General features: G+C 40.7%; 1 long non-coding RNA gene across 1 annotated transcript; it reads left to right on the top strand.

Moving 5' to 3' along the window:
* The first annotated feature begins 17465 nt into the window (after nt 1–17465).
* LOC118964395 lies at nt 17466–18509 on the top strand. The gene is made up of 3 exons (XR_005051442.1): nt 17466–17592; nt 17977–18265; nt 18372–18509. It is a non-coding gene; the product is annotated as an uncharacterized LOC118964395 (long non-coding RNA).
* Nucleotides 18510–19271: the final 762 nt, after the last annotated feature.

Here is a 19271-nt window from a genome sequence, read left to right as displayed (position 1 = left end):
CTCATGCTTCTTCTTCCTCCAAACACGGCAAGTGGAGTTTAGACCAAAAAGCTCTATTTTTGTCTCATCAGACCACATGACCTTCTCCCATTCCTCCTCTGGATCATCCAGATGGTCATTGGCAAACTTCAGAAGGGCCATGACATGCGCTGGCTTGAGCAGGGGGACCTTGCGTGTGCTGCAGGATTTTAATCCATGACGGCGTAGTGTGTTACTAATGGTTTTCTTTGAGACTGTGGTCCCAGCTCTCTTCAGGTCATTGACCAGGTCCTGCCGTGTAGTTCTGGGCTGATCCCTCACCTTCCTCATGATCATTGATGCCCCACGAGGTGAGATCTTGCATAGAGCCCCAGACCGAGGGTGATTGACCGTCATCTTGAACTTCTTCCATTGTCTAATAATTGCACCAACAGTTGTTGCCTTCTCACCAAGCTGCTTGCCTATTGTCCTGTAGCCCATCCCAGCCTTGTGCAGGTCTACACTTTTATCCCTGATGTCCTTACACAGCTCCTGGTCTTGGCCATTGTGGAGAGGTTGGAGTCTGTTTGATTGAGTGTGTTGACAGGTGTCTTTTATACAGGTAACGAGTTCAAACAGGTGCAGTTAATACATGTAATGAGTGGAGAACAGGAGGGCTTCTTAAAGAAAAACTAGCAGGTCTGTGAGAGCCGGAATTCTTACTGGTTGGTAGGTGATCAAATACTTATGTCATGCAATAAAATGCAAATTAATTACTTTAAAATTATACAATGTGATTTTCTGGATTTTGTTTTAGATTCCGTCTCTCACAGTTGAAATGTACCTATGATAAAAAAATGACAGACCTCTACATGCTTTGTAAGTTGGAAAACCTGCAAAATTGGCAGTGTATCAAATACTTGTTCTCCCCACTGTATATATACTGTGTATATACTGTGTGTGTGTGTGTGTGTGTGTGTGTGTGTGTGTGTGTGTGTGTGTGTGTGTGTGTGTGTGTGTGTGTGTGTGTATATATATATGAACAGACAGTATATGAATATAGGATGAGCTTGGACTAGAATACAATATATACATATAAAGTGGGTAAAACAGTATGTAAACATTATTAAAGTGACCAGTGTTAATAGGTCAGCAGTCTCTAAAGTGTAGGGTAGAGTACCGGGTGGTAGCCGGCTAGTGACAGTGTCTAAGATTCAGAGCAGGATGCCTGCTAGTGATGACTGTTTAACAGTCTGATGGCCTGGAGATAGAAGCGGTTTTAAATTATGAGGTAAATGGTGATATACTGTCATCTTGTGTGTTCTTGATTATACACCACGAACAAGTATAGATCATAGTTTAGTGTCAATTCAGCTCTAAATACTGTTAATACTGAAGAGTAAGGAACTTTTATGGACATTTTGGAACAGACGGTAACCCTTACTGTACAAGGGAATCTTTTAGGGTATCCACAGTACACATACTACATAACGCATATTTGAAAGAAAGTACTTGAGAGAACCTGTGCTTTTTGTGTTTGCGTCAGAAATCCGTCTTAGATTATAGCTAAGCTTCCATTCATCATACTCGCTTACATACTGCATGAATTTACTAGCTCCACATAGCTGTTCACACATGGTTGGAGTGCCAACTGAGACACTCTTCTTACTGAGACACAGTCCAATGAAAATTACTCTCTAAACAATCTCCCCTGACTCCACATTTCTCCTCTACAATGTCTCTAGAGATAAGGTACAGCATTACACAGCTCAGCAGTCTAATTTTCTCCCCGTTTTACAGTAAATGCTCGGTAAGACTCCTTAGTCATTTAACATACAGACATCATTACAACAGACAGTAAATTGTTCAAGAAGAGTGAGAGTTTCAATTAGAAACCTTGAGTCGGGCATGCTATTTATACAGCCCTGTGCATTGAGTTTCACCAAGAAACAAGCTCTGCTGTCTCTCCATGGCTCCCGGGTGGCGCAGTAGTCTAAGGCACTGCATGTCAGTGCTAGAGGCGTCACCGCAGACCCTGGTTCGATCTTGGGCTGTACCACAACTGGCTGTGATCGTGAGGCGCACAATTGGGCCAGCATTGTCCAGGCTGGTTTAGGCAGTCATTGTAAACTGACACGCCTAGTTAAATAAAAGGGTAAAAATAAAATACATTTAAAAGATGTTTGGTGAGATCATTGTTCTGTTACTACACGGGGTCACATTTATCATGTTCCTCTATGAAGGGCTTTTGTGTGACTTTTACTTTGAAAAAGGGCAAAAGTAAATGACAATCCCCTTTTCAATTATTATTATTATTATTATTATTATTATTATTATTATTGACAGGACTTTATAGAGCGAAGCAATAAAGAGTAAAAATGTATTAATTTTGTTTGTCTGCAACTTGCCTGACCTGCTATCAAGTCAGGCACTAATTACATTCCTATGGAATTATATTGTTATATTTCAAAAACTTTGACGTTGGCTCCATCTTACTCTTACACCACTTCTTGTCAATATTTAGAAATGCATTTAGTTTGCAGATTCAGCACTGTGACCAAGCACATGAGGTTGAAAATAAAGCCACAGAAACATTCAATTGGATTAAAGGCCCTGTGCAGTCAAAAACGTGATTTTCTGGGGTTGTATATACATTTACACACTAGGAGGTTGAAATAATGCTGTGAAATTGTGAAAATGATGATACTGCCCTTTTAGTGCAAGAGCTGTTTGAAAAGACTGACTGAAATTTCAGCTTGTTTTGGTGGGATGGAGTTTTGGCCTGTCTGGTGACATCACTAGGCTGTAAATTAGTTTATAGACCAATAAGAAAGAGAGTTCCAAACATCTCTGTCATTAACAGCTAGTTTTCAGTTTTCCCATCCCCACTCAGACCACTCCCAGAAAGTCCTAGCAAAACTCTTGCTTGAGATATTGCTCTTTGCTAAGAAGCAATTTTTGTTTCTTTTTGACTATTGTAATTGAAAACAGTCACAGTAAGGCAGTTAATTGTTACCCAGAAATATGATATTGAGATAAAAATGGCTACATTGGTACTTTAATGCTGCAATATGAAAGTTTTTGGATGACCTGATCAAATTCACATAGAAATGTGTGATATAGATATGTCATTCTTAGTGAAAGCCTAAGAAGCGGTATATCTTTTCTGTGTGCTATTTCTATGTTTCCCCATTCTTAAGTTTAGTTTTTGAATCTATTACTTTCGGTTTTGTACACCAGCTTCAAAAAGCTATAAATACAATATATTTGGGGTTATAGAAAATATATTTCACAACGGTATATATGGTACAAAGATTCTCTACATTGCTTGTTTTGTCACAAACTTAAATTAGACAAAATATTCACATTTTTGCAACTAGGAAATGGTGGAGCGATTTCTGCGTATTGCACCTTTAATGTTTTTATGTAGGTAGACATTATTGAATGGAATGGTGTAATGACAGGAAGCAGAACATCCTGGAAGAAACTGACTATAAAATAAATATAAGACAAATGATGACCAGTTCTCGAAAACATTGATTATGTTGCTCCAACACAGATTTATTCTGTAGTTGAGAAAGTTCTGTGCCTACCACATAAGTCCAAAGATGCAAATATTGAGCGGTTGCTCCCCCAGGATTGCCTTGTTTGCCTGAGTAGAAAAGTATGCTTGAATAATTGTGCATGACCACCACTTATGCCTTTCAAATAAATAGCTATTTTGGTGCTAAATCACTTGGAAGAATCTGTTAGCCAAATAGCAACAATTACTGATCTTTGTAGGAGACATATGCTGTGCTACTCTGTGACCATGAGCCACCAGGCTAAGCAGGACTTAGTACAGCATTCTTTCTGTTTTAACATGCGCACACTTACAGGTGTGATGGTATTATGACAACTGTGAAGAGTACAGTATGTGAATCATTAATCATTTCATGCCTGTCCTTTGTCAGTTTCGTCAGTTTCAGAAAGCTTTCAAAAGTTAACCAAACATGACATAACCCTATTGTTTAGCAAGTGTAAGTGTTACAAATGTACTGCACATCCAGAGCCAACAATGCAATTAACTTTGTAGTGTGAAAGACACATGTTTCTACTGGCACTGGTATCACTTGATGACATCATTAACTGCTCTTAGGTCTAGATTCAATCTGTATCGTGGAAGATCCGTGCTACAGCGCAAATTATATTGAAAGGCAAAGCTGCATATGTTGGCTCAATTGGATATCACCTTTACATTTTAATTATGCTATATCATGGATCTTCCGCAAAACCGATTAAATTTAAATATTTACATTTTTTAATTTAAAGGCAATGCTCTCGCGTTTGTGGAGACTGCATTCACTGAATCGGAAATTACCTTTAAATTTCAATCACGCTATAACACAGCTCTTCTGCGCCACAGATTATATCTCAACTATAGTTACTGTAAGGTTTGTATGGCCCTCTCTCATCGGTTTTGCCGATTGCAGTGGCACATTGCCACAGAGAATATAAATGGATCTTGGACATGAGCACAGTGATGACATTGTAAAGCTGTGTGGTTGACAAAGTAAGGATGTCTCTGAAAGGATGAATTCAACTGGAAAGACTCAAAATCCAGAAAAGATTTAATATAATCTGATTAGTACCTGACATTGATTGCGTTTTGAATAGTAAACCTTGTCTTGCTTACAGATCCTCATGCATTAGGTTAAAGAGGGACATTGCTCCTTTCTATCACAAAGAGAGACTAGCATCTTGATTCAAGTGCAGTGTACATTGTTCACATATTTCTTATTAGTGCCAACAAATGTAATGGCTCTAATCGGATAATTAAAATGCACGGAGATCAGCATTTCTGTTGGTTTAAGGAGTCTGCAATCAAATCAAATCTTATTTGTCAAATGAGCCGAATGCAACAGGTGAAATACTTACAAGCCCTTTCCCAACAATGCAGAGTTAAAAAGTAAGAAAACTTTGCTAAATAAAAAAATATAGACATAATAAAATAACAATAACGAGGCTATATACCGATACTGAGTCAATGTGCAGGGGTACGAGGTAGGTAAGGCAATTAAGGTAGGGGTAAAATTGACTGGGCAATCAGGTTAGATAATAAACAGAATAGCAGCAGAGTATGTGAAAGAGTATGAATGTGTGTGTGTGTGTGAGCATACAGTAGGTATTGTGTGTTCTTGCGTGTGTTGGAGTGTCAGTGTAGTAGTGTGAGTGTGTCAGTAGAGTCCAGTGAGTGTGCATAGAGCCAATGCAAAAGAGTCAGTGCAGAAAAAAGGGCGTTAATGCAAATAGTCTGGGTAGCCATTTAATTAACTGTTCAGCAGTCTTATGGCTTGGGGGTAGAAGATGTTCAGGAGCCTTTTGGTCCCAGACTTGGCGTTCCGGTACTGCTTGCCTTGCCACCCAGTCTTTGACAATACCCTCTGTAGCGCCTTACGGTTGGATGCCAACCAGTTGCTATACCAAGCGGTGATGCAGCCAGTCACGATGCTCTCAATGGTGCATCTGTGCAAATCTTTTCAGCCTCCTGAGGGGGAATAGTCGTTTTTGTGCCCTCTTCAACACCGTGTTGGTGTGTTTGGACCATGATAGGTCCTTAGTGATGTGGACACCGAGGAACTTGAAGCTCTCGACCCACTCCACTACAGCCCGGTCGATGTGAATGGGGGCATGCTCGGACCCCCATTTCCTGTAGTCCACGATCAGCTCCATTGTCATGCTGACGTTGAGGGAGAGGTTGTTGTCCTGGCCCCACACTGCCAGGTCTCTGACCTCCTCCCTATAGGCTGTCTCATCGTTGTCGGTGATCAGGCCTACCACCGTTGTGTCATCGGCAAACTTAATGGTGTTGGAGTCATGCGAGGCCATGCAGTAGTTGTTGAACAGGGAGTACAGGAAGGGACTAAGCACGCACCTCTGAGGGGCCCCGTGTTGAGGGTCAGTTTGGCAGATGTGTTTTTGCCTACCCTCACCACTTGGGGCGGCCTGTCAGGAAGTCTAGGATCCAGTTGCAGAGGGAGATGTTCTGTCCCAGGGTCCTTAATTTAGTGATGAACTTGGAGCGCACTATGGTGTTGAATGCTGAGCTGTTGTCAATGAACAGCATTCTGACGTAGGTGTTTCTTTTGTCTAGGTGGGAAAGGGCAGTGTGGAGAGACTGCATCATCTGTGAATCTCTTGTTGTTGATGGTGTTGATGTGAGCCATCACCAGCATTTGAAAGCGTTCCTGTGCATAGGGACTATGGTGGTCTGCTTGAAACATGTAGGTATTACAAACTGGGTCAGGGAGAGGTTTAAAATGTCAGTGAAGACACGTTCAGAGTACGCGTTCTGGTAATCCGTCTGGTTTGTGAATCTGGACCTGCAATCTGGACCTGTCAAAGTAAAGAGAGGGGCTGGAGAAAAAAATAGCAAACATTTAACAAGCATTAAGTAATTGGATTATTCTAGAATGTTTGTTTGATTATTCACTCTTTTCCTTATAGTGCCCTACTTTTGATCAGAGCCCTATGGGCTCTGGTTAAAAGTAGTGCACTAAATAGGGAAGTAGAGTCTATGTTCATTATGGGGTTAACTTAAGTTAGCTGCTGTTTCACTGTATGTCTCATAAGATCTCAGTGCAAGCAAAGCATTTTGCCGCTCTGCTCCTCTGTGGTTCTGTGAAGATCAAGGCTACATCCCAAATGACAGCCTATTCCCTTTATAGTTCACTACTTTTGACCAGGGCCTGTAGGCTCTGGTTAAAAGTAGTGCACTATATAGGGAATAGGGTGCCATTTGGGATGTATCCCAAGTTCCAGTCGCTTTATAAGCCCAGTGTGAAACAATCAAGAACCATTTACAGCCTGTTAATTATGTCACTGTCACAGTAAAGAATGATTCACACATGAAGATCAAACCTAGTGTTTGACTAGGACCTCGGAGGGCAAATGCACAAGTTCTGCTGCATCACTGGTGTGTGTACCTGGTCTACATGTTCAAACAACTTAGATATGGGTAAGAGTAAGTACGTATCATCAAAGGCTTGGACTGTGCTAATGTGTTTGGTCATTCAAGTGACCTTATTGTCCCATAAAATGACCAGAAGTACAGAATATATTTCAGGACATCCTCAGTTGATGGTCCTAAATGGACTTTATAAATATCAAGACTGACAAGCCTTTGCATGTTCAAACTGAATGCAATATGCACAGTCTGCAGACAAATATATATATACAGTGCCTTGCGAAAGTATTCGGCCCCCTTGAACTTTGCGACCTTTTGCCACATTTCAGGCTTCAAACATAAAGATATAAAACTGTATTTTTTTGTGAAGAATCAACAAGTGGGACACAATCATGAAGTGGAACGACATTTATTGGATATTTCAAACTTTTTTAACAAATCAAAAACTGAAAAATTGGGCGTGCAAAATTATTCAGCCCCTTTACTTTCAGTGCAGCAAACTCTCTCCAGAAGTTCAGTGAGGATCTCTGAATGATCCAATGTTGACCTAAATGACTAATGATGATAAATACAATCCACCTGTGTGTAATCAAGTCTCCGTATAAATGCACCTGCACTGTGATAGTCTCAGAGGTCCGTTAAAAGCGCAGAGAGCATCATGAAGAACAAGGAACACACCAGGCAGGTCCGAGATACTGTTGTGAAGAAGTTTAAAGCCGGATTTGGATACAAAAAGATTTCCCAAGCTTTAAACATCCCAAGGAGCACTGTGCAAGCGATAATATTGAAATGGAAGGAGTATCAGACCACTGTAAATCTACCAAGACCTGGCCGTCCCTCTAAACTTTCAGCTCATACAAGGAGAAGACTGATCAGAGATGCAGCCAAGAGGCCCATGATCACTCTGGATGAACTGCAGAGATCTACAGCTGAGGTGGGAGACTCTGTCCATAGGACAACAATCAGTCGTATATTGCACAAATCTGGCCTTTATGGAAGAGTGGCAAGAAGAAAGCCATTTCTTAAAGATATCCATAAAAAGTGTTGTTTAAAGTTTGCCACAAGCCACCTGGGAGACACACCAAACATGTGGAAGAAGGTGCTCTGGTCAGATGAAACCAAAATTGAACTTTTTGGCAACAATGCAAAACGTTATGTTTGGCGTAAAAGCAACACAGCTCATCACACTGAACACACCATCCCCACTGTCAAACATGGTGGTGGCAGCATCATGGTTTGGGCCTGCTTTTCTTCAGCAGGGACAGGGAAGATGGTTAAAATTGATGGGAAGATGGATGGAGCCAAATACAGGACCATTCTGGAAGAAAACCTGATGGAGTCTGCAAAAGACCTGAGACTGGGACGGAGATTTGTCTTCCAACAAGACAATGATCCAAAACATAAAGCAAAATCTACAATGGAATGGTTCAAAAATAAACATATCCAGGTGTTAGAATGGCCAAGTCAAAGTCCAGACCTGAATCCAATCGAGAATCTGTGGAAAGAACTGAAAACTGCTGTTCACAAATGCTCTCCATCCAACCTCACTGAGCTCGAGCTGTTTTGCAAGGAGGAATGGGAAAAAATGTCAGTCTCTCGATGTGCAAAACTGATAGAGACATACCCCAAGCGACTTACAGCTGTAATCGCAGCAAAAGGTGCCGCTACAAAGTATTAACTTAAGGGGGCTGAATAATTTTGCACGCCCAATTTTTCAGTTTTTGATTTGTTAAAAAGGTTTGAAATATCCAATAAATGTCGTTCCACTTCATGATTGTGTCCCACTTGTTGATTCTTCACAAAAAAAATAGTTTTATATCTTTATGTTTGAAGCCTGAAATGTGGCAAAAGGTCGCAAAGTTCAAGGGGGCCGAATACTTTCGCAAGGCACTGTATATATATAAAATATTGAAAGAACACATGACAACAAAGCAGACTTATGTCGACATACAGCATCGGCATGAATTGTTGCTGTTGAAATCACTCATGTGGCTGTCGAAGACATACAAACACTTTTACAGACAGTGAATGATAGTACCAATGAATGATTGATGGTGAAGAAATCCTCATCAGTGGTCATCGATACTGGTCTTCAAAGTAAATGTAATGATAGGCAAGAGTTTGAACGTCCTTATTTCCGTCAATACTGGCATTTCTTACTCAGAAGGCCATGACTGCAGAGTGTGCTCAAGGAGAGGATACATTGATTAAAGCTAAGTGTTCAATTTTAATCTCCCTAACATCATATCTAAACCAACATTTTTATTTAACCAGGTAGGCCAGTTGAGAACAAGTTCTCATTTACAACTGCGACCTGGCCAAGATAAAGCAAAGCAGTGCGAAACAAACAGAGTTACACATGGAATAAACAAACGTACAGTCAATAACACAATAGAAAAAAAGGCAATAAATAGGCCAAAGTAACAAAGTAATTACAATTTAGCAAATGAACACTGGAGTGATAGATGAGCAGATGATGATGTGCAAGTAGAAATACTGGTGTGCAAAAGAGCAAAAAAGTAAATAAAAACAATATGGGGAGGAGGTAGGTAGATTGGATGGGCTATTTACAGATGGGCTGTGTACAGCTGCAGTGATCGGTTAGCTGCTCAGATAGCTGATGTTTAAAGTTGGTGAGGGAGATAAAAGTCTCCAACTTCAGCAATTTGTTCCAGTTATTGGCAGCAGAGAACTGGAAGAAAAGGCGGCCAAAGGAGGTGTTGGCATTGGGGATGACCAGTAAGATATACCTGCTGGAGTGCTTGCTACGGGTGGGTGTTATCGTGACCAGTGAGCTGACATAAGGCAGAGTTTTACATAGCAAAGACTTATAGATGACCTGGAGCCAGTGGGTCTGGCGACGAATATGTAGCAAGGGCCAGCCAACAAGAGCATACAGGTCGTGTGGTGGGTGGTATATGGGGCTTTCGTGACAGAACAGATGGCACTGTGATAGACTGCATCCAGTTTGCTGAGTAGAGAGTGTTGGAGGCTATTTTGTAAATTACATCGCCGAAGTCAAGGATCAGTAGGATAGTCAGATTTATGAGGGCATGTTTGGCGGCGTGAGTGAAGGAGGCTTTGTTGCGAAATAGGAAGCCGAAACTAGATTTCATTTTGGATTGGAGATGTTTAATATGAGTCTGGAAGGAGAGTTTATGACACCAATGTGTCGATGAAATTTTGCAAATCACCATGATTGGAGGTACACAACACACTCCCTGCCTCGCATAATGAGCCATCCAGCTGTTACCGAGAACCACGTACCAGATGTTGACATTGGAATATATATATATATATATATATATATATATATATATATATATACACACACACACACACACACACACACACACATACATACATACAGTTGAAGTCGGAAGTTTTCGTACACTTAGGTTGGAGTCATTAAAACTAGTTTTTCCAACCACTCCACAAATTTCTTGTTAACAAACTATAGTTTTGGCAAGTTGGTTAGGACATCTACGTTGTGCATGCATGACACAAGTAATTTTTCCAACAATTGCTTACAGACAGATTATTTCACTTATAATTCACTGCATCACAATTCCAGTTTACATACACTGCTGATTGTGCCTTTAAACAGCTTGGAAAATTCCATAAAATGACGTCATGGCTTTAGAAGCTTCTGATATGCTAATTGACATAATTTGAGTCAATTGGAGGTGTACCTGTGGCTGTATTTCAAGTTTGGTTCATCCTTGGGAACAATTTCCAAATGCCTGAAGGTACCATGTTCATCTGTACAAACAATAGTACGCAAGCATAAACACCATGGGACCACGCAGAAGTCATACCGCTCAGGAAGGAGACGTGTTCTGTCTCCTAGAGATGAACGTACTTTGGTGAGAAAAGTGCAAATCAATCCCAGAACAGCAGCAAAGGACCTTGTGAAGATGCTGGAGGAAACAGGTACAAAAGTATCTATTTCCACAGTAAAACGAGTCCTATATCGACGTAACCTGAAAGGCCGCTCATCAAGGAAGAAGCCACTGCTCCAAAACCGCCATAAAAAAAGCCAGACTACGGTTTGCAACTGCACATGGGGACAAAGAAATGTCCTCTGGTCTGATGAAATAAAAATAGAACTGTTTGGCCATAATGACCATCGTTATGTTTGGAGAAAAAAGGGGGAGGCTTGCAAGCAGAAGAACACTATCCCAACTGTGAAGCACAGGGGTAGCAGCATCATGTTGTGGGGGTGCTTTGCTGTAGGAGGGACTGGTGCACATCACTTAATAGATGGCTTCATGAGGAAGGAAAATTATGTGGCTATATTGAAGCAAAATCTCAAGAAAGTTAAAGCTTGGTCGTAAATGGGTCTTCCAAATGGACAACGACCCAAAGCATACTTCTAAAGGTGTGGCAAAATGGCTTAAGAACAACAAAGTCAAGGTACTGGAGTGGCCATCACAAAGCCCTGACCTCAATCCTATAGAAAATTTGTGGGCAGAACTGAAAAAGCGTGTGCGAGCAAGGAGGCCTACAAACCTGACTCAGTTACACCAGCTCTGTCAGGAGGAATGGGCCAAAATTCACCCAACTTATTATGGGATGCTTGTGGAAGACTATCCGAAACATTTGACCCAAGTTAAACAATGCAAAGATAATCATACCAAATACTAATTGAGTGAATGTAAACTTCTGACCCACTGCGAATGTGATGAAAGAAAGAAATAATTATCTCTACTATTATTCTGACATTTCACATTCTTAAAATAAAAGTGGTGATCCTAACTGATCCAAGACAGGGAATTTTTTACTAGGATTAAATGTCAGAAATTGTGAAAAACTGAGTTTAAAATGTATTTGGCTAAGTTGTATGTAAACTTCCGACTTCAACATTCTTTTTACCCCAACCTAGCTCAATATCTATGTGTCGGATAAGAACGAGACCACAGCGTCCACAAAGTGACCATTAAGAGTTGCCACCTTTTGGAGTAAATACGTCTGTAGGGGCAACAGTTTTGATTACATTGATCATTTATCACTTTCACATGCTCATTTCTGTCCATTAAGAACCAACAATTTTCTACCTTTTTGTAGCATTTCTGACAGCGCTAACATCTTCTTTAGCCGAAGCTCAGAGTTCCAACACCTGGTCGAGCAACTCGGTTGCTCCCCAACAACACAGCTCATTGCACCAGGCTGCCAGTCATAAGAAGTGTATGCGAACAAAGTTGAGCTGTGTTTGAATACCCATACTAACATACTGTACACTACACACTTAATAAGTATGTACTACATACCACATACTATTAGTTCATTTTAGTATAGTATAAACGAACGGTATGCTTTCAGTTGAGTGTACTGGCGCTTCACCTGTCTACCGGAAGTTGATGCTGTTGCTATGCAACGTCTTGCTAGCTTGATATCATAACAAATTACTAGCTAGACATCTTACAACTTCATTAACAATGTCCATTGAGAACGCACAACAACTACCGTTTAGCTAAGCTAAGAATGACGTGAATAATCAAGTCAATACATGTTGGGTAGTTAGTTAATATACTGGCAAATGCAATGTTTTAGTAGCCAACTAACGTTAGGCAAAAGAAGGTTGGCTAACCTGGAACACTAGCGCGAGCCCATAGCAAATTAATGGAATCAAATGTTCGCAGAGCCTGTTTTGACTGGAGTGATGCTTAGAATTCCATTTCGCCTAAATGGCACAACATTTTTTTTAATCTCTTTTTATTTTACCCGTACAATCGGTTCTTAGGACGAAACTGACAACTCATGTAGAAAGTAAACATCCGCACCTCGAAGGTGCCAAGTGTGCTTATGTCTGCATACAAGGAATTAGGAAAAAAATGGCAACTTCTGACTATTTCTGGTCTAGCGTTTGATGACAACGGAATACACTGCCCAGCCTTACATAATTAGAAAAATGAGATTATCATGATTAAAATGGTGTCCAATTTAAAAAAAAAATCTAAATCTACACTTTGCGAGATATTTGGAAAACAATGGGACGACCTCAGAGTTCCATGTTTAACTACAAACAACGTGGGCAGATCTCATTGCCAACAATAGCAAAGCAGGCATTGTGACGTAGAACAACGAGCTGGGAATAGAACCTTCGGAAGGTGAGTTGGTGCCACAGTGCTCAACAGAACTAATAGGAGCTGGCAGGGTGAAAAATGCCCTAAAATAATGCCTGTTTTTTCATGATTACTTCAAAACTAGGGACAGCTGGGACATATGGTAATATTATGAAACTGGGCGCCATGGCAGATGCAATGGCCTCGTTTTTATCAGAAAAAGCATTGTTAAAAATGTAATGTGTTCAGCCTGCTGTAATGATATGCTATGCGGTTCGCAAGGCTAGCATAGCTAACAAATTGTCAGACGACATAACGTGTAACATAACTTATTTGAAAAATAATTACTTTATTACATTGCTCAACATTTTCTTTACGTTTGTCATCATTTGTTAAGCAATGAATTTGTATCTGTAAATTTATTCAAATCTGAACATGTGAAGCCACACCCATTACGGGCCCTAAAAGCACAGGAATAGTTTCCCCTGCTTGTATACTTCGTATTTTGGCAAATGCAGTATGACATTCGGGAACTTTTGGCATACTAACTATTTCCATACTATGACCAAAACAACATACTCAATTTAATTGCAAATAGTATGTGTAGTTTGTGTATTCGAACACAGCTCTTGGCTACTGTAGACATATTAAGCTATATGGAGGTAATCAAGCTGAGGTTAATCAATAACAGCAAACAGATATTTTGATTAGCTAGGTAATGTTAGCTAGTTAGCTAATGTTAGTTTGCTTGTCCGATAGCCTCTGTAGCTAGCTAACAGTAGTCAGCTGAAAGCCAACTAGCTAACAAACAGGCAAAGGGCCTCGACAGAAGCTAACTAACGTTAGCTAGCTCACATCCTAATGCTAGTCCTACATTTTTCCACAAAACATAGCTAGCTAGCTAACGTATCAGTTAAAAAGCAACACTAAACTTGAGGAAAATTGTCACGATGCTACCTTACAATGTAGACAATGGGCTTTTGCAACAGTAGCTAGCTACTACTCCATAGTACAAGCTACGGTAAGAGCTAGCCACATTTTACTATCAGACATTGCACAACTCAAACTGCTGAGAAAACAAATTGCACTGTTCAACCAATAGCGCCTATGTTGTCACTGACTGCAGTGTGCAAATGCATGCCTGCTAGCATTGTAATCCAAATGTGTGCTGATCAACAGTGCCAAACTAACAACTCTGCCATGTGCTGGATATTTGTCAACAACTCTGCCATGCACGGCCATTCCAGTGGCACAGCTCTAGGCATGGTGGAGGGCTAATGCCCCCCTCCCCCCCAGGCTGTAAAATGCACAAGAAAGATGTGGTTCAAGTGTAAATGGGATATATTTTAGTCTCTATGGCCGATTTATACAACCTTCAAAAGTCAATTGCTTAAAATGGTTATTTTACTTTCAATGGAAATTGAATCTTATTTTACAATGTAAGACTGTCACAATCAATTGAGCTACTCAACTTCTGAAAACTGCATACAATTACTTTTGACTATCAATGGTAAATTCTACACATACTTTAATAGCTAGTTCAAACCTGATTTGAGCTATTAGAGGGCAACAGCCAAGAGACCAGGCTTTAAACCGGCAACCCTTGCAGTTATGCAAGCACACCACCTATGCCAATAAGGCCCAGGTGGCTTACACCACTTTCTAAGCCAACTTTGGGATTTATAAAATACTAACTTGATGGGAGAATGTGCGGTCCTCCACAGACACTTTGACCCATATTTACGCACATGGGGAGGCCCATTGAGGTAAGGGCCCCTGGCAACATGAAGTGTTGCAAGTGCAACATGAAGGTTGCAAGTTCAAACCCCCGAGCTGACAAGGTACAAAATCTGTTGTTCTGCCCCTGAACAGGCAGTTAACCCACTGTCATTGAAAATAAGAATTTGTTCTTAACTGACTTGCCTAGTTAAATAAAGGTAAAAAATAAACTGGAGAAATTAGAAACTGAGTCCGATGGCAGAAGGATGAAACTTGAGAAACGCTTTGAAATTGATACTATTGTGTAAAATAAATCAAAAATATTACCTCTCATGCATTATATATGAAGAGTTCCCTTGAGAAGAAAACATGATTTAGGATAATCAATACAAACGGAGATATGTTTTTACAAAATAACCCCTCAAATATGTTGTACAGTTTAATCGAGAATCATATTTAATTGGATCTGTAATTAAACAATACTAATAATAATATGTTATGAAATGTATTCTCATAAATAATAAGGTGAACGGTAGGACAAATTACATTTAAACTGATGCCGTTTTCGATGCCTCAGTCGGGCAGATAGGAGTGCACAGTTTCATTTATTGTTCTCATGTTCGTTGCGCAGAACTGTCAATGTGATAATGGCCCTGTCATTGTCAGTTACAATCAGGGTATTTACCACACCTGAAGGTGTTACGCAATTGGTAAGCTTTGACAATCAAATTGGTGGGTATAAAAAGGCACGCAATACCAATACGTAATGGCGCAACAATGGCTGCTTTGGCACGGTTGGAAGATTTGGCGAATGGAAGAATTCGGAGAGAGAATTCAGAGACCAGCAAGATTTACTGGCCAATGATGAGTGGCTTATGAACCAGTTTCGATTACCAAGAGCTGTTCTCTTGGATCTCTGTGCTGTAGTGGGCCCAGCTTCACAGATAAGCACCCGCAGAAAACAAGCCATGCCTGTCCCACGTCAACTCCTTGGCAACCTCGTTAATAACGTCGATGGTGTCTCTTTGCATTTGTAGGATTGCATCTGTGAGGACACGGACGCTGGAGAATTGTGAGGTGCAGTGGAGACCCCGGGGCTGGGCGCAGTCAGCTCCTGCTCAGCTGCAGCACCACCGACCCCGCTGGAACACGCAGCAACTAAAAACAATAGAAAATGTCCCAATTGTTTGTCAAATGTTTAAACTTGAATGCATTTAGTGTACTCTTCAAATGAGGGAACACTAATTACATACCTGGATCTTCCGATGCGTCGTGCATATCCGTGTCCTTCTCCGTCACTACTCTACTCAGGAGCGATTCCCCTATAACACAGCATGTCGCTTGATTTCCGGTGTCCCCATTCCCCGCCCATGGCACCAACACTTTGTCTGTGTAAGGCTATGCGTCTTTTGGCCTCCACTTTTATCGGACCACTTTTTTTCTGAGAGGTTCCGACCTTATGAGCCAGCAGCATACAGAGTGGCAGTATGTGGTTGGAGGCTAACACCTTTTTGGTATTTGAAATGCCCACAGTGTCCACCAAACAATATTTTTTTTCTTGCATCAGTCTCCTCTACAAGAACTTCCATTTCACACTGGGTGAAATTGCTTTTTTTGCCTTTCTGTCGGGATTTGCCTTTATGCAATCAGTATGGATGAATATTAATTAGGGGCGCTTCACTGACTATTTATAGGCAATTTATAACTATGGGCGTTAAAAGGGTGGTGGTACAAGACGCTCGCACACGTGCGCAAAATTTCGAGTTGATTGTGATTTATAAAGGGAAACCGGCTTGGGACGTGCATGCGCACTGTGTTATAAATCAGAATATTTTAGTGCGTAAGCACTTTCTGTGTTTTGTCTGTATGCCACCTTTTGACGTGAATCCTCCGCACAGTTTTATAAATGAGGCCCCAGACCTTTTAGCAGAGGCCAAATTAAAGGTTCCAATAGCACTGCCAATTACAGACTTTTGGTTGCAAAAAAAAATCATTTTTTTTGCATGTGGAAATGTTTAAAGAGCGACTTCCCCTAAAAAACCACTAATCCCTTAAAAATGGCTATATGACATCGATAGGAGTCAGAAACATGTTACCTCGTTTGGAAATCAGCGTCTTGGTTTTCTAACAACCTATGTACTTATGTGAATGTTGTCATTTTGTTTCTCATTTTCCATTATGTTTAAGAGAAAAAAAAACTGAATTGTGCTTTTTAGAATAAATCCTTTTTAGATTGAGTCTCAAAATGTACTACAAAATAGGATAAGAGTTTGGATCCTCAGTGTGTCACAATGAGTAAATGAAGGTTGGGTTTGGATTACAATTATGTGAACAAATCATGCCCCTTTTTGCCAAGCTTCACGTGCAAATCACCCCTAAGCCCACTTTGCTTCCCTTCACAGAATTTGTTTTAAAGGATCACGGACATTTGAGACTGAAAAGCCTTCTACAGATTGACCAACTATGGTTTGCATGCCCTGCCTATAATGAGGAATAGGTGGTTGGAGTTTGTTGGTCCCCAGTACAATGGTGGTGAGTATACCAGTAGCATGGTCATAGACTGCAGGTTATGTACCTGGTTATGTATATTTTAAAAGTTGTATTCAAAAACACCCTGCTTGATGAACTAGTAGCCTAATTCCCCAGCCAAGCAGATGCAACTGATACAGTCATTTTGGTTGTGAAGTGTATTAGCAAAAATCTTTGTCCTTTCTTTAGAACAAAATGCAATTAAGAAATTAGCTGTCTATTATATTACCCTGTCACAGGCCCTCCTAGTCAACACCACCTCATAAGATTACCTGCTGCAGTTGTTCGAGAGATGTCCTGTTTGCAGCCGAACACGCAGCACAGAGAAAAGCAGCAGGGGGCCCCTCATCAACATCATGCAGACATGCCTTCACTGTGAGCCTCATGTTTGCAAGTATCCTGCCAACAACCTTCACCTGTCAGCGGCAACAGCTTTCACAGGCTCATCACTTATACAAATACAGAAGGCAACCCACTTCATTACTTTGATTCATTTGATAACCCAATTCAGAGACATCATTTATGTAAACTGACATTATTTGTTGCTTATTTTCTACTTCTTTCATGCTTATAATGTCAAGGGCATAACCTAGCCTGATTGCTGTGTTCCCCATTCTATTTCACTTCACATTTTATGATATCTGAAGTGAAACAAAAAGGTGAAAGCAGCAATCAGGTTGGTTCCACCAGGCTACTCATAACCACCATTGATCATTTAATCAGTGCTCTGTGTGTGTTTGTGTGTGTGTGACCGACCAGTATCTTTGATGAGGGGCCAGAAGCTGATCTATGCTGCTCTGGTAAAGACCTTACCTCCAACCTCACCTCTTGCCTGCTCGCCAACAGTCGTCGTGGGGTGAACAGAACAGAGTTAAGTAGGTTTAGTTTGACCTGTTCAAACTTCAACATAGTATATGTTTGTCTGTCAAATATCACCTATCCCTAACTGCCATTGGTAACAGAACAGTGACTGTGTGTGTGTTCACCGAGGCATGAGATGCAGAGAGACCTGGTACTCAATATTTCCACTCAACACATCCACTATGAGGTGATTACTATTAATACAGTACAACACACATGTCCAGTATTAGCAACACCCTTTTCATTCCATGTGTCACTGATGACTTCTGCCTCAACTCTGCCTATTTCTACAGATGGACTGGAAATGCTTTAGCCAGACGACAGCCTCAGTCGTTTGATGGGGAGACCATCATTGGGTAGGTTTTATCTGACCTGTTCAAACTTCTACATAGTACCTGTTTGTGTGTCAGATATCACCTATCCTTACTGCCATTGGTAATAGAACAGTGACTATGTGTGTATGTGTTCACAGACATATGTATGGAGTCAGCACATGGAGATTTGCAATGTTACGTGATTTTACTAGACAACTTTTACTTGTATTACCATTCAATTCGATAAAAATCAATATGGAGAGGGAGGCAGAAACCCTGTGTATTCTGCACCAGGATCAGGGAACTCCTGTTGTATAGGGGACACCACACAGGAAGGTCTGACCACTCTGACATGTTTTCCAAGGTAGCCCCATTACCACCAGACAAAATGCTGATAAGCACAGTATCTGTACCGGCTCACGATTACAATGAAAGGTGCATATTGTTATATTAGCCGAACACTGATTCTATGGTATTATGTAAAGGATTGTTTACTCTACACTCTACATCTATATAAATTTAGCCATTGCATTCTTCTGACCTATTCAAAGCAGCTCACCATACATTTACCTGTATTTATTGAGCTTAACCTGCAGGAGGTTTGTTTGTTGTGGCTGACTGGGTGGAAACAGCTTTGGGCAAGGTTCTGACAGATGGGTATGTTTTGGTGGTGTCAAGGACACTCCCACGAAACCCATATCAAACCACGCCCCCAAGCCAACACACGTTTGGCTTCTGTCATGGCCGCCTGCAATTCTGAAGCAACCCAAAAAACTAGGAAAAGTCAGCAGGTGCAGTATCCCTTTAAAAGAAAATCATCTTCCGGTGTAGAAACCATGGAAATTAAAAACAAAAAGCAATGTTGTAAGTTAGAAGTAG

The sequence above is a fragment of the Oncorhynchus mykiss genome, chromosome 4 (genome assembly GCF_013265735.2).
Source record: "Oncorhynchus mykiss isolate Arlee chromosome 4, USDA_OmykA_1.1, whole genome shotgun sequence".
Lineage (NCBI taxonomy): Eukaryota > Metazoa > Chordata > Actinopteri > Salmoniformes > Salmonidae > Oncorhynchus > Oncorhynchus mykiss.
Note: the sequence above shows the minus strand (reverse complement) of the source record. Positions and strands in the feature narration are given on the sequence as shown.